Source organism: Podarcis gaigeae, assembly GCF_964106915.1.
Source record: "Podarcis gaigeae genome assembly, chromosome: 12".
Taxonomy (NCBI): domain Eukaryota; kingdom Metazoa; phylum Chordata; class Lepidosauria; order Squamata; family Lacertidae; genus Podarcis; species Podarcis gaigeae.
The window spans coordinates 22,650,316-22,665,935 of record NC_139688.1 but is presented as its reverse complement, the minus strand read 5'-3'; the positions used below and the strand labels follow the sequence as shown (position 1 = coordinate 22,665,935).

The 15,620-nt window shown below is 42.8% G+C and overlaps 1 long non-coding RNA gene across 1 annotated transcript; it reads left to right on the top strand.

Moving 5' to 3' along the window:
- Window positions 1-8,225: 8,225 nt before the first annotated feature.
- On the top strand, window positions 8,226-11,713 carry LOC310828159. The gene is made up of 2 exons (XR_014556734.1): window positions 8,226-8,399; window positions 11,612-11,713. It is a non-coding gene; the product is annotated as an uncharacterized lncRNA (long non-coding RNA).
- Window positions 11,714-15,620: the final 3,907 nt, after the last annotated feature.

The window sequence follows — 15,620 nt, the reverse complement described above, 5'->3', positions numbered from 1 at the left end:
ACATGTTCTGGTGACAAACAATCAAAAGCACAATGGACAATGCATGCAGTGTGTGACTTACTCAAGTTCATGGCTATAAAATTAATTGGAAGCAAGTCTCACATGGTGGGCTTAGCGAGCCACTAGGTGTATGGCAAATGCAGGACCATTTTATATGGTTCTCCATCTGCTACTGAAAGAGACAGAGAGAGCAGAGCTTGCCATGAAATACCAGTTGCTCAAGCTGCCAGCCTTGGTTTGAGGCAACAGACCATCAGTTGTGAAATGATGCATCCAGCGATGGCCTCCTAGAGATACCAGTTCTGAACCTATGGAGATGTCTTCCTGAAATCAGCATCTGTCCACACACCCCAATTCTATTACAGTCATCTATAAGCTATAATCGTAAAGTTTAGATATTATTAGCCCAAACCACAAAATCTTAACGAAACGTCAGGTTTTACGGCGTGACCTGTGAATTGATCTTCATTCATCAAACTTTGGGTAAATGTGTCTGTTTTTTTGTCGTTCCCCTCCCTCCCAAGCCAATTCTGTGCTCAGTTTGGACAACAAGAATGAATTATCACACAATTATCTCATGACATATGCCTGTCTCTGCAGCAGCTCATTGTCTCCAGTAAGTAACACACACAGCATTCTCCATAAATCAAAAGCAAAGCCTCTGATTTTCTTGTCCTACAAACCTGAAAATGTCTTTGACCTTATTACATACTGGGTGGAGAGGATGATGTAGGGTTGTTTTTGAAAACTCCTCAGATTTATTCCACAAAATAAATCACAAGGGAAGCTGTTGCGTTGGCATGATGGAGAGAAAGAATAGTTACAGCTACACTTCACTGCACATTGAAATAGTGAACAATTTGTTAAATATCCCATGAGTGGATTAAACAGGCATATGATCAGTTAGGACGACGCCAAACCCCAGCAGGAACCAATTTCAATTCACCGGAAAGAATTCCAGTGGAAACGGATGAATCTGTCAAAACCTAATTAGATTTATGGAAAACAGCAAACAACTAACTTGCCACCGTATCTTAACCATTGAATATCTTTATAAATAATATATAAGCAACGCACGGCAAATTGTCAACTTTATTTGCCTGTTTTGGTTCATGGAGCCGCAGCTCTACCACTTACTTTCTATTAGTTTTAGATCAGTTACTTCAAAGGGACTGATGGTTAGATTCCAAGTCAGACGAAATCAAATTGAGCCATCTGGAAAATGGGGATTACTGTTTGTTTTCATCCATGGGCAACTTTCTATAAGGCACTTCAGAATACGACTTGTTCTGCTTGCTTGAAATGACATTCATACAAAATGTGGGAATTTTTAACTGGATCTCCTGGTGTTGTTGTCATTTAAACAGCTTTGAAATAGGGTCATGGATCTCTGAATTTTATCAGAGCAGCAGCAGTGAGGAAAGGGGTATTTAATCTGTTACCCTGTAGGGTCAGACCAAAGCAACTTGATTCACCTCCTCTTCTTCTTCTTCTTTGGCAATCACTCGTAGCTGAGTAAGATTGTCTTCCATAAACACGGTTTTAACAATGAGTCCGTAAGTGACTGTGGAGACTAATTCTGGATCCACATATCCTTCCACAGTGGGGACATTGGTTTCCGGGCGGGAGTTGATCACAGTGTGGATTTGCCAGGCGTGCCTTCCTCTTAGCACGCTTCTCCCTTGTGTCCTGAATTCGAGTGTCTTCAAAGCCCATGAGACACCTTGGGTACAGGCTGTTCTCCAACTGGAGCGCTCGCAGGCCAGTGTTTCCCAGTTGTCAGTGTTTATACTACATTTTTTAAGATTTGCCTTGAGACAGTCTTTAAACCTCTTTTGTTGACCTATGTGTGTGTTGGCATCCATCTGTCTTGAGAGACAATGGATGGGAGTGTATGTAAAGTCAAACTGTTGGAGATCTGATCTTAGTCTATAGCCCTCATAACAAACAGCCAATGATATCCTTATTCCGCATTAATTTGTCTGCCAGCTCATGTTGTTTCTCTGATCTAATCTGCCCATCCATGATGCTACAATTAGCTCTGTGTGTTGTGTAGGTCAACATTTGTGATCACCCCATGCTTCAAAAACCACAGCATAATCATTTGCAGTGTTGGCCCCAGAAACAATGTTCATGCATTTTACAGCAACAGCAATGACACTATGAAACTGCATAAAAAGGTAAAGGACCCCTGACAGTTAAATCCAGTTGCGAACGACTCTGGGGTTGTGACGCTCATCTCACTTTAATGGCTGAGGGAGCCAACCCTTTGTCTGCAGACAGTTTTTCTGGTTCATTTGGCCAGCATGACTAAGCCGCCTCTGGCAAAACCAGAGCAATGCACGGAAACGCCATTTACCTTCCTGCCGGAGCGGTACCTATTTATCTACTTGCACTTTGACGTGCTTTCGAACTGCTAGGTTGGCAGGAGCAGGGACCGAGCAACGGGAGCTCACCCCGTCGTGGGGATTCGAACCACTTACCTTCCGATCGGCCACCCCTAGGCTCTGTGGTTTAGACCACAGCGCCACCCATGTCCCTATGAAACTGCATAGTTGATCTTAAAATTGTAGCATTGGTCCCCATCATCCTACATTATTCGCAGTCTTTAAAAGATCTTCCACATTCCATTCCATATCATGGCTTAGCCCTTGCTGTGTCCATCAGGGAGTTTTGTGAATCTTAGGTTCAGTCTGAGATTTACTTTTCCCCCAAGTCTTGAGAACTCTAATACCCTGCAATACATTCCCCTATTTCATAACAAACCCTACATCTCAGCAGCCACAAATAGATCTCCTCCCTCTGAAATAATGAGGACAGTTTGTTCTACACATTTGTTCTTATTGGACTAGACAAAGGAATTTGCCTCAATCACTGTTGTCCTGTAGCAGTGTCAGGATTAATAGCTTTAAACTGTGCTTCTTATGCTTCAAGTAGTTTGTCAGGCTCCGGGGTTGTTCAAGTCTCTCATGAAGCCACCCTGTACCATTAACTCTGAGGTTCTCTCATCTCTTTACCAGATGGAATAAACCAACCACTCTCTGAATGTGCCCATCACCCCCTGCAAAAAATAAGTATTTGTTTTTTCCTTTGCTATAATATGCAGGCATGAATATTGTTTTTGCAATATTTATAGAATGTCTTTTGGCTGAAAATTGTTCATAAGGTGGTTTACAAGAATTAAAAATGCAAATCAAAACAATCCATACCAAAAAGAAAAGCAGTGCAACTAAACTAATCAGACATTCTCAAATATTCATATGCCTGTCTATATTTCAAATGAAACTTTTCTAAACAAACTTCAAATTCACATTCTGACTGTGAATTTTTGTGCCTTAACATGCAAGTGTTTGCTAGTACTCATTGATCCTATTGATCCTGGTAGACTTCAAAGATGACTCTCATAAAGTTACGACCATGATATGGTATCAATCAAATGCTGTCAGATACTAAATACCATTTCATGTTAACTTTCAAGTGCTTAACCATCATGTTAATTATCATGTTACATGTCAACCACCAGATACTGCAAAATATGATATGCAAGCAGTAATAACAATATTATGTGGAAGGTTATTGGGAATTCCTCAATAGCTAAAAGACAAATCTGCCATCTGCTGATTTTACTCTGCAATGCACACTCTCAGGGGGATGTTGGGTTTTTCTAGCCCATAATGCCACTTAGTCCACAATTCGCAACTACATTGGCCAACATGGTCCCCTGTGAACTGGGTGTACCCTTTGAAACATGCCACAAAATCCTGTGCCATGTGCAGACTTTTAATAGCAGGCATTGCTGTTGAAAGTGTGACATAGATATGAAAAGAGAGACAGCTGATATTCAAAAATTAAATATTTTAATTTATCAAGTATTGGAGATCAAATATTAATGTCATTGGGTATCTAACAGAGACATCAAATATTTAGAGGATGGTTGTTTTCTGTATATATGGAAAAGATTAAGGAGAAAATGCAAAGATATGCTAGCATATGTTCTTCTTTTGTGTTCTGCTTCTAACCTGTGTTGAGATGACTATTCTTATGCTCAGTGCTTGCAAAAGTTCACCCTTTAGTAGTAATGTATAAAGTCATGCCATTCTGCCATCAGTTCTTCAATCTATATTCAGCTGCAGTGATCAACCAAATGCAGAATTCAGACAAGGCTGAGTATAGCATGTGCCTAGTCAATTGGGACTCTCTAGACTATAATCCCCATGGTCCTGGGAGACAGCAACTGCACAAATTTCATATTCAAGATGTCACATCTAGTTATATGATCAAACACTGCACATTACAGGATTCGCACCCTTCATTGGCTCACATCTGGTCCAACTAATACAAATGTTTAACACATGCCAAAGCTGTTACACGGAGCATGCTCACTACAGAATGCTCTGTTGTGGTGCTGTAAATTTGGGCAAGAGAATATTGAGCAGGATTTGTGGGAGCAAATTTGTTTCAGCTCCGCTCTGGGGGACTGCATCTTTTCCTTTCATGAATCCTGCGATACGTCCTTCAGTCTTTGCAACCTTGGTCTGCATCAAATTTCTGCAAAAGTTTGCTCTGACTCCACCAGATCCAGCTATAAGTTCTGCAGCGGATGTGTCCTTGTCAGGCCAATTTTAGGAGGAACAAAATCAGGCTTGTACTGAACATGCATCTTCTTGAAATGTTAATTATAGAGCAACTGCAGCTTCTCTGTACTCTGACCTACCACACTATAACTTTTTGTGCTTCACTTCTTCTGTTAGTAAGACAGGAACATAACTTAATCTTGTATAGTGGTACCTCGGGTTAAGACCTTAATTCGTTCCAGAGGTCTGTTCTTAACCTGAAACTGTTCTTAACCTGAGGTACCACTTTCGCTAATAGGGCCTCCCGCTGCCGCTGCGCGATTTCTGTTCTCATCCTGAAGCAAAGGTACTATTTCTGGGTTAGTGGAGTCTGTAACCTGAAGTGTCTGTAACCTGAAGCGTCTGTAACCCGAGGTACCACTGTAATACTCATGGCAAAGGGAGATGGTGACTGTTTAGGAGAGTCACTGAGATATCTTGCTTATGGAGCTCTAATACATGAGCCCCTTTAGCTGCAACCGTAGCATGCATACTAAGGAGAATCTCCCATTGAAATAACCAAGTAAACATAGTGAGGGCTGGGTTGCAAGATAGACTTCGGTTACTATTTTATCAATATCACAAGCATGGGTCAATTAAAGTTAGGTGCTGTTAGGTCAGATTGATTTGAAATGAAGAGGTTTAAGCACATGCTTGATTTTCCAGTTGAAATAAATAATGCTGCAGTTTTTTAATAGTTGTTGGCTTTTATGCCTTAATACTTTTTAAAAACATGTGCATTAAGTTTTATATTCTATTTCTGTACCATATTCCACCAGCACAAGAGGATAAGGGTGGCAATCCTATATCCACATGCCTGGAAGCAGGGCTTGGGAGAGAAATTTGTTAGTTCCCATTTTAAGGTGAATCTACGAAATTCACACTTCCCGAAATAATATATTAAATGAAACACAGCCATTCTTTAAGATTCACACATCTGTGTATTTTGCAGTAATGTGTGCAAAAATTCATATGCTAAGGTAAAGTTTCCTATAAATTCATCTATTGGTGAAAATGGCCTAACAGAATATATCAGGAAAATTGTGTATCAGCAAAAATGTATACTAGGAAAAAATTGCACTAAATTGCTTATTATATTTCATGAGTCCTTTAAACACACACACACACACACACACACACACACACACTGACACAGAAATGTGAAGAACTGAACTTAAGATTGGAAAAATGAGAAACAGACAGAGCCCAACAGATTCTTCCATCCCTACCTGGGAGTAAACCTCCTTGAACTCAATGGAACTCTGTACACTTGAATAAGATTGCGTTATATTATTAGCTATGATCCTATCCAGTAGGTGCAACTCAAGGACGGAACAGCTCCATCCGTCAATGTAGATTCCCAACCCCAACCCCAATTCATTTTTTCATATATGGGAAAGGCAAGCAGTGATTTAAACGGCTTTTGTTAAAACCTTCAAACATGCACTCTCCATTTCTTTCCGTTGACTTGCCAGAAGAGAGGCAAGCAGGGTGGGTGGGGGGCAAAGCAGTGTCTGCTCCTGAAGTGGAAAGCAGTCAACCTTGGCAGCTTGAGTTAATAACTTGTGTGTGCTGTGAATATACAGCTTAGAAGATGGAGTTGTCACAAGGCTGTGCTGTGCTGTTTATTGCTTATCACGAAAGGCAAGCAACCTTTGGGGCTGCCCAAGTCCATCCTGGACAGAGTAACTAATTTCTTCAAGAGACCTGAAGCAGAAAGAAGTCCTGCAACTATGGCTTCTTGCATCCCGGTGTTTTAAAATAAAGGACTTTGCTAGGATTAAAATCCTTGCAGTAAGTAAGCGTGCCTCGTTCAGAGCCAATTTTGTATTGGTGGAAAGTTTTCTGAACTAAAAATATTAAAGGTGAATCAGAAAAAAAGAATAACAGGCTTTCTGCTTCTCTTGCCTATTTACTGTATGAAAAAAATTCAACTAAGCCCTCAAGATGACCTCTGGCAAGTAATAACCAATACACTGTTAAGGACTCTAATCTTCCCTGAATGCAGAAAAGTTCATAGGACATTACAGGTGTTAGAAGCATCCCCCAGTCATTCTTTTCCATGTAATTGTGTGAAGAAAGTGACCCACCAATAGAGGGACAGAGTAGAGTTCTGGAGGATCTTGTTTCTCAGCTGCAAGAAGATTCCCACTTATACCTCGTCCTGTACAAGAGGATCCAATGGCCAGCCTGTGGGTGCTTTGTGCAGGACCTGAAGGCACTGAGAAGCTGCCAGCTGCAGTTCAGTGGCTTACCACATGGGGGCAGCTTTCCACAGATCCTAGAACCTCCTAACAGTAGGACAAAGATGCTATCAATATTGATAAATCATACATTTTTCACACTTCTGGTGTGTTTCAGTAATTGTAACAGCCTAGCTGATAAATATGCATTTCAATATCTTGATGGTAACACAAATTACACATATACCATTACATTGTCTCCAGCTATAGATATTTTGTATGGATCTGTTAGAAATACTGCCATAAAAAGAATTATCTGGCTATCACAAAAAAATAAGCAGCAGCGTTTACGGAACAATTCCCCTCATTTATTTTTTTTCAGCACAAGATCATATCCATCAGCTACAATAGCAGTTACGCATACAAGGCAGCCTCCAAATTCTGGCAAAGCAAGAGATAAGAAGCATTTGCTATTGGAACAATGCTGGTCCCATTTTTGTGGATAATGCATTTCCATTTTGAGATCTGCTGACTTGGCACTTTATACAAGGGATTGGTTTCCTTAAAGGTGAAAACGGTGTTTCCTGCAGAAGCAGCACTGAGCTGCTTCCACTTGTTTTTCTTGATACTTTCTTGTTTTCACAATTATAGAAAATGAGAATGCTAGCTTTAGGAGAATGGGCAAGTCAGCAGCAATATTACAAAGCAACAGAGGTACCCCGTACCTTTGCAGTGGCAGCACCTTATAGATTATGCAGAAATGTCTATATAAAACAAGCCATGGCTTTAGAACAGGCTTCCTCAAACACGGCCCTACAGATGTTTTGAGACTACAATTCCCATCATCCCTGACCACTGGTCCTGCTAGATAGGGATCATTGGAGTTGTAGGCCAAAAACATCTGGAGGGCCAAGTTTGAGGAAGCCTGCTTTAGAAGGCTGTCTCAAAAATCCCCCCCGGAGATAGGTATGGGGGAGTCTGTCAAATTCAGTCTCTATCAGTTTATCATTTCCCCCCAATTTCAAGTTCACTTCTCCTCATAGATTTTTATTGTGTTTTTTTTAAGTCCTCATGAAAATTCATCAGGGAATATCTTCTAATACACTCATTTTTGTATGCAATTTTGCCTGATACATTCATTTTTGCAAAGCAGTTTCCCCTATCAGAATGCATTTTAGTCTGTAATTTTCAGCAATATGTGCATTTTAAGGTACATTTTACCCTACTAAACCCATCTTTCTACACATTGCTTGGCTGGAGAACTGCATTGCAAAATTCAGAAGACGTGTGGATTTTGAAGGATTGCTGCGTTTCAGGTTGTGCATTGTTTATGAAAGTGCCATTGAGGTAGGTTCCCCTTTAAATGTGAACTGAATCCAATATCTACCCCTTCCCAACCTAAAGATATGGTTTCTTCTCCATCAGTGGTCACTTGTCAGTCGAAATTCAGGCTTGGCATAATATCATGAGTGAACTGAAGAGGAGGCATAGTGCAAAGGGGACACTTTGCACAAACAATGTATAACCAAGGCTGATAACAAAGTGGGAAGGACAGAATCTGCCTAGCAGATAAATCACAATTGGTTCCTCAGAAGCCTTACAGGTAATTCCAGTTGTCTTCCTGTTGCAACCCCCATGATTACTGATGGTCTTCCCTGCATTGTTATTGCAGTGAATTGGAGGCTAGAGAAGTAGATTGATACCATGCTGTGACGGGTAAATGCCCAGCAGGTGTCTTGGAAGCAAGGCAGTGGCAAATTCAGAAGCACAGAGTCCCTTCACAGCCACACTCCTTTCCAAGATTATAATAAATCTTATAATTATACAGTACAGTGGTACTTCGGGTTAAGAACTTAATTCGTTCTGGAGGTCTGTTCTTAACCTGAAACTGTTCTTAAGCTGAAGCACCACTTTAGCTAATGGGGCCTCTTGCTGCCGCCGCGCCGCCGCAGCACGATTTCTGTTCTCATCCTGAAGCAAAGTTCTTAATCTGAAGCACTATTTCTGGGTTAGCGGAGTCTGTAACCTGAAGTGTATGTAACCTGAAGCGTATGTAACCCGAGGTACCACTGTATTACATCAAAGGTGAAAGTGTGAGCACTTGTGGCACAAAGTCAGTCAAGCACAGATACCATCCTCAGCACATGAAAGTAAATGTGACTTTTATGCCCTATTTGTTCTCAAATGGAATTGTGTTAAGTCTTGCTAGTTTGGGGGAAATTAAGCATTTCAAGGCAAGCCCGCAGACATGCATAACCTTGCAAGAAATATCGCCATGACCAGAGATGCTCATGTTCCCTGCTCCACTCAGCCGTCCAGTCATGCCCTTATCCACAATACTTCATGCAGTTCCCATGCTCCACCCATTTTTCTATTCTCACCTCAAGTCAGTCAGCTTCCCATGACCACTGAGCTCATTGGGCTGTGTTAGGGAACAGGTCCCTTTATGTCCTTCCCCCACCAAACCATTTCTTAGAGCTTCTGAAAACCTTTGGCTGCCCAAATCCTGCTGATTCCTCCTTGCGTGAGGATGGTGCTATTTTGACTACATAAGGATTCACACTTAGCCACTGAACTTCAGAAAGATGGACAGTGTGTGTGTGTGTGTGTGTGTGTGTGTGTGTGTGTATCTAGCTATCTACACATACATACATAACTATATATAGATGACCATTAAAAAAATGGGAGAAGGATGAAAGAAAATATGCATCAGCTTTTCAGCAAGATCTATTTTCTGTGCATGTACCGGGGCAAATGATTTGGAGTGCTCCAATATCTTCGTTCAGAGTGACTGAGGTTCTCTTTCCTTGAAGTTTCCTTGTACATAACAGAACTTGCACAGTGTTCTCTTGGAACGGAACCAAGTGCCTTCTTCAGAGTGACCCTAGGAATCAATAGCCCCCCCCAAACCCCACACCCCAATCCGGACCCAAATGTCATAAAATTATGACTGAGTGAGAAGAGGGGATGTGACAATCAGGTGGGAGGGAGAATGAGATAGAGAGAACTATTGAATGGTCTGGATGGGTTGCTTTCTGGTTCACACCGAGAAGCTGTTTTTTAATGCCCTGAGTGGCAGATGTTATAAATCAATGCAGAAATGCACTTATAAATCAATGGAGAAATCCAGTATTTTAATGTCGCTGGGATTGAGCACAAATGTGTCCATGCCCCCCAAACAGGCTTATTTGTAGGCAAATAAGTAAAATGGTTGGCAGGCTGCTACAAACGTGCCAGGGACTCTGTGGGATTCACTGTTGTTATTGCTATGCAAACTTTTCCCATTACCATGTTTGTATACATTGCTGCTGGGGGAGCATAAAATCCCAACTAGTTCCACTGAAAAACATTTCAGTGTAGTGGTGGTTTGATTTTTGCTATAGGCATTGTGTGAAGGAATTTTAGTGCAGGGGGGGGGCACGAGAAATTACTCCCTATGTGTGTGTGTGTGTGTCTTCTGACCCTGAACCCTAACTGCAATATTCTAGAAAATCCTTGCTCACAGCTGGAGTCCTCCTCCCTGCTCCCTCCAATCTAGGATTTTTTACTGTGTTGCATTGGCTCTGCATTGCTGCAATTGCCATGGTGGTTTCTGGGAATGGTGCCTTTGCTAAGCAGTTCTGCAGCAGTGCAATGCTATATTTTAATCAATTCAGTTGGCTGAGAATAAATCATTGCGCAGAATAATTTCTTGACTGCAGAAGAAATCACTATTGTTTCTGACTGCCATTTCCAAAGAACATGGCATGGCTGCAACACACGCTTGTTTCTGAAGGAAGGGTAAAAAGCAGAACAACACTGCAGCCTTCCAAAGTCATTGTGTACCTTTGCTGCATTTTCTAAGGTTGGGTTTTGCATATTTTAGCCTAGAATCCGTTATTCAGCTAGGGCTATGCTTTTGAAAAGTGGTTCTCTTAGGAATGTCCTGCAAGCACCAAAGAGTTTATGTTGACACAGATTGATGGAAATAGGTTTGATTTAAAAATAATAATAAAAAGACAAAGTAAGCTTGTCATGTATGCTCAGTCAAGAACTGCTTTGCAATGACAACCTCCAAAGTTGCTCCTAATTAAAGCAAACATAGCCTAGCCCCAGAGTCACCTCCATTGACTCTAGCTTGGTCAGGGATGGTGGAAGTTGTAGTCCAGCACTGTCTGGAGGGCCAAAGTTTCCCCAGCCTCCGTAACACCTGGCTTCCTTTTCTTGGGTAGCAGCATCTTCTTGTCCATAAAATACAGGCACCCCATTATTAGGCATCATTTATATTGCACTTTTTATTGGCTATATGGGTTATGCATGCCCTTACAACCATGGGAGGCACTAGATCACTCATACACTCAGACAGGGAAGGAAATTGATGCAAGATGAGTCCATGCAAGGCTTAAGCCCAAGCCTGAGTGAAGCAGGGATGTTGGACTTGTAGCCCTCCAGAACTTGTTGGCCCATCATTCTTGACTGTTGGCCATGCTGGCTGGGATTGATGGAAACTGGATCCCAACAACATCTAGACAGCACCAGGTTGCTCCATCCTTGCACTGGAACACCTGCTTAGCTTTCTGCCATTGAAATGAATGGGGCCAGGACAGGGAATCCTAAAGCATAGATGGAAGACATGCTGACTCCTATGAGATTTACTTACAAGATAAAAATAAAGGGGTGGGTGAGAAGTAAAATGTAAAATACTTATTATGGTAATTCAGTACAGCATGTGTTTTGAGCTATCCTTCTTCTCTGGGGCTGTTTCTCTGTGATCCAGGGCCATCCAGCCAAGGGATAGCTTTAATTGCCTTACTTTGTTTTAATCTTCGCAAACAGATGCATCTTTCAGCTGGATTATGTAGAAATTGCCCCTAAGGAAGAGCAGCAGCTCCAAATGGAAAAAGCCCTGGATTCTCGGAATAAATATTCTTCAGCACCTGCAGCCTCTTTCTTCTCGGTGTTTTGTTCCCCTTCACTTACTTCCAAGTAAATCTCTTTAGGAATGGCTGTTAGATGTGCATAACTTTGCCTGGATCATGCTCAGAATTTGAAAGAGGGCATGCAGGTGGCGCTGTGGGTTGAAGCCTCAGCGCCTAGGACTTGCCGATCGAAAGGTCGGCGGTTCGAATCCCTGCGGTGGGGTGCGCTCCCGCTGCTCGGTCCCAGCGCCTGCCAACCTAGCAGTTTGAAAGCACCTCCGGGTGCAAGTAGATAAATAGGGACCGCTTACCAGCGGGAAGGTAAACAGCGTTTCCGTGTGCGGTTCTGGCTCGCCAGAGCAGCGATGTCACGCTGGCCACGTGACCCGGAAGTGTCTCCGGACAGCGCTGGCCCCTGGCCTCTTAAGTGAGATGGGCGCACAACCCCAGAGTCTGTCAAGACTGGCCCGTACGGGCAGGGGTACCTTTACCTTTACCTTTACCCATATCACCAGGTAAAGGTAGCACAGCACTGCTATTTAGTGTTTTCCAGTAATTTTAGATTGTGAAATTCAACTTAATGACCTAAGAAAAGACAATTTTAAATACCTCATAGATGGTATTTCTTTAGTTTATCAAATTCAAATTAATATTGATAAAGATTGCGATATTGATAATTTAAGTACATTAATATTTAATTAATTCAAAAAGGATTTACATACAACTTAACATTTCAAAAGAAATTAAGCAGTGTACATCTGCCCCACATTTATGTATCTATTTTTAAAGAATTTTTACCTTGTCTTTCAGCCAAAAATCTCCCTGAGCAGCTTATACTTTAGTACCACCACCACCAAGAACAATAAAGCCCTTGTCCTCAGATTTAGTATTTTAAAGACAATGTCACAAAAGGAAAATAGGATGAGGAAGGAGGAGGGAGGAAAAGGCAAACAGAAGTACCAGTTCTTAAAGCTGATTTTTTTCTCATCAGCTGAGAATTCAGAGAGAGGTGGAGCTAAAATGAGTTGTTCTCCCAGTGGAGCTGTCAGAGTGGCCTCACCTCCCATGTCTCCCTGTTGCAGCCTGATGGAGTTGCGTTGGGGGAGCCAATGGCACTAGTTTCTCGGCAGAGCCTTGCTTCCCATCTCTCCTTTTGCCATAGCCTGATGGAAACCAAAAATCCAAAGCAGTTTGTTGGAGGGTGGGGTGGAACAACCAACAACACTCATTATTGTGGCCTCTCTAAAGGCATCTCACCTGCTTAGCAAATATATCAAGTTTGTGCTTTAAGGACAATTCATTGCCTCAATTTTCAGTGGAGTATGCAGCATAAATAAGAGCTGATTTTTGTACTGCTAATTAAATTCTCAATGTATATCAGTGCAATTGTTGACCGTGATGACACTTCTGGAATTAATATATATGTGTAACTGCAATCAGCAGATTAGCTCTTGCCCAGGCCTGATCTGGGGCCTGGAGGTCCAGCCCCCAACATGTGGCCCAGTGGCTGCTCACTTTGGAATGCCTGGTGTGTGAACTGTGGCAGCTCCTCTCACCAGGGCAACAATCAGTGAATGAAATCAGTGTAGCTGGTGGCAGGGAGGGCAACGTGGCCACATTGTCATGGCAACAGGGAAGTGTCTTCTGGTCCAATCCCAACAGGAAATATTGGTAGGCATGACAGGAAAGGGGAGAAATCACAGCTGGCTAGCATTAGGAGTCTCAACACCTTCTTTTCCAGTCTGCTCCCTCTTCTCCCTCTAACCATGCATCGTTGTCCCACCACCAATTCCCTGGCTGAGCCTTTTACCTTCGCGGGTTCCTCAGCTGGTGCCTCCCACCCTTCCTCTGTGTCCAACCAATCCATAACAAGTGGTATATAAATTTAATAGATAAGAGATAATGTTAATAATAAATCTTTTTTTTATTACTACCATTGCCTGGAAGAGTCCAGTTGTTCTAAAAAGAAGGAACCCCTTTGGAAAAGGACGAAGATAGATGGAAAAGCCTGCACCTTAGTGGGTAAAACACATGCTTTGCATGCAGAAGGTTCCAGGTTCCATCCCCAGCCATTTCCAGGAGTGGCTGGGAGAGACCGCTGTCTGAAATCCTGGAGGGCTGCTGCCAGTCAGTGCAGAAAGTACTGAGCTAGATGGACTAATGGCCTGGCTTAGTATAAGCCCAATTCCTTGGAAGCCTACATATTTCATTTGTGTGGATGCTGTTTCATACTATGCAGAACCAAATGAAGATTTGCCACTGGGCATGCAATCTCCAGGGGGCTGCAGCCATTCACAAATCCCTGATGTAGGTTCCAGGGTAGTTTGTTTCTAGCGGAGGGCAGGCAAGATTCCTTGAGTGTGCCCCTAAACTGAGTGAACCCACCTCTTTCTCAGAGATATATCTATTGTTCCTTCCCTTGCCCCCTCTCTCTGCACTTGAGGAAGAAGGCAAGGCAGGTGAAAGGTGCTTCTCTCTCTTTCTCGTTCCTGCTTGCATGCTCAGAGGGGGATAGTTGAATAATAATAAATAATAATAACAATAATAATAATTTATTTATACCCCGCCCATCTGGCTGGGCTTCCCCAGCAACTCTGGGCAGCTTCCAACAAAGTATTAAAATACAGTGGTCTGTTAAACATTAAAAGCTTCCCTAAACAGGGCTGCCTGCCTGCAGTCAGATGTCTTCTAAAAGTCTGGTAGTTGTTTTTCTCTTTGACATCTGGTGGGAGGGCATTCCACAGGGTGGGTGCCACTACCGAGAAGGCCCTCTGCCTGGTTCCCTGTAACATGGCTTCTTGCAGTGAGGGAACTGCCAGAAGGCCCTCGGAGCTGGACCTCAGTGTCTAGGCAGAATGATGGGGGTGGAGATGCTCCTTCAGTTGAACAGGCAGTAAAAGCACAGCAAAGAGGAAGAGGGGGAGCAGAGCCTGGAGACTCTGGGGGTTGACAGTGCAGGGCTGCGGCTAGTGTCCCGCAATGCTGATGCAGGCCCTGCATATATGATAACATGTGTTTGCAAACGTGCCATTTCATGCCATATACTGTATTTCTCAAGTTATAATATGGGAAAGGCCCCTTGAAAGATGCAAACTGAAGTGTTGGGCACGAAGGATCTTCCCTTAAATAGTGGGCTAAATTAGGCATAGACAGTGAAAGGCTCCTGGGCAATCTGGTCTTGTTGCTCAGCCTGTGTTGCCCTGTGCTGCCGCCCTGTGGTGGTGACTCACCTGAGAATGTGAAAACCTTTGGAGAGAGAGAGCCTGGTGCCTGCTAATGGTAGTGCCTCTTTTCAACATCGCCACCATCATGATAGAACTCTGTGATAACGTTTTACTGTTTGACATCTGCTTCCTTCCACTTTTAGATGAAGCATGTGGAACAAAGGCCTCTGTGACTGCCCACATAGCTCTTCCTTGCACACACTGTTTGAAGCATCTCAGCAGAAATGACTTCAGACAATTGCTCATTATAGGTTTAATTTTCTTCAAGCAGCATATAAGACACTAATTTCTACATGTCGGCAATGTCTGAGTGACGAGCGAGACAGGGTATTTTCGAGCATTTATACCTAAGAAGCAGCTGCCACTAAAACCAGCCAGAGTCTTGCTTGAAGAAGAGAAAGACCAAGAAGCCTTTGTATGTGATTGCAGAAAACAACTCAACTACTTGTAACTGACAGATGCAACTGACAGCTTGTCTTTCCCCGACTGAAGGAAGGGCAGCCTCAGCATCTACCCCAAGTGGAGAGCAGAATGACTACCAGCACATATAAAGAGGCAGCAGTGGAACAAATGGAAACAGACTTTAGAGGACTGACCCTATCTTTGTGGGAGGGCAGGTGCTTGGCATACAGAAGGTCCCATGCCCTTTCTCGACATCTCCAGTTAAAAGGACCAGGTGGCAGGTGATGAGGAAGACCTGTG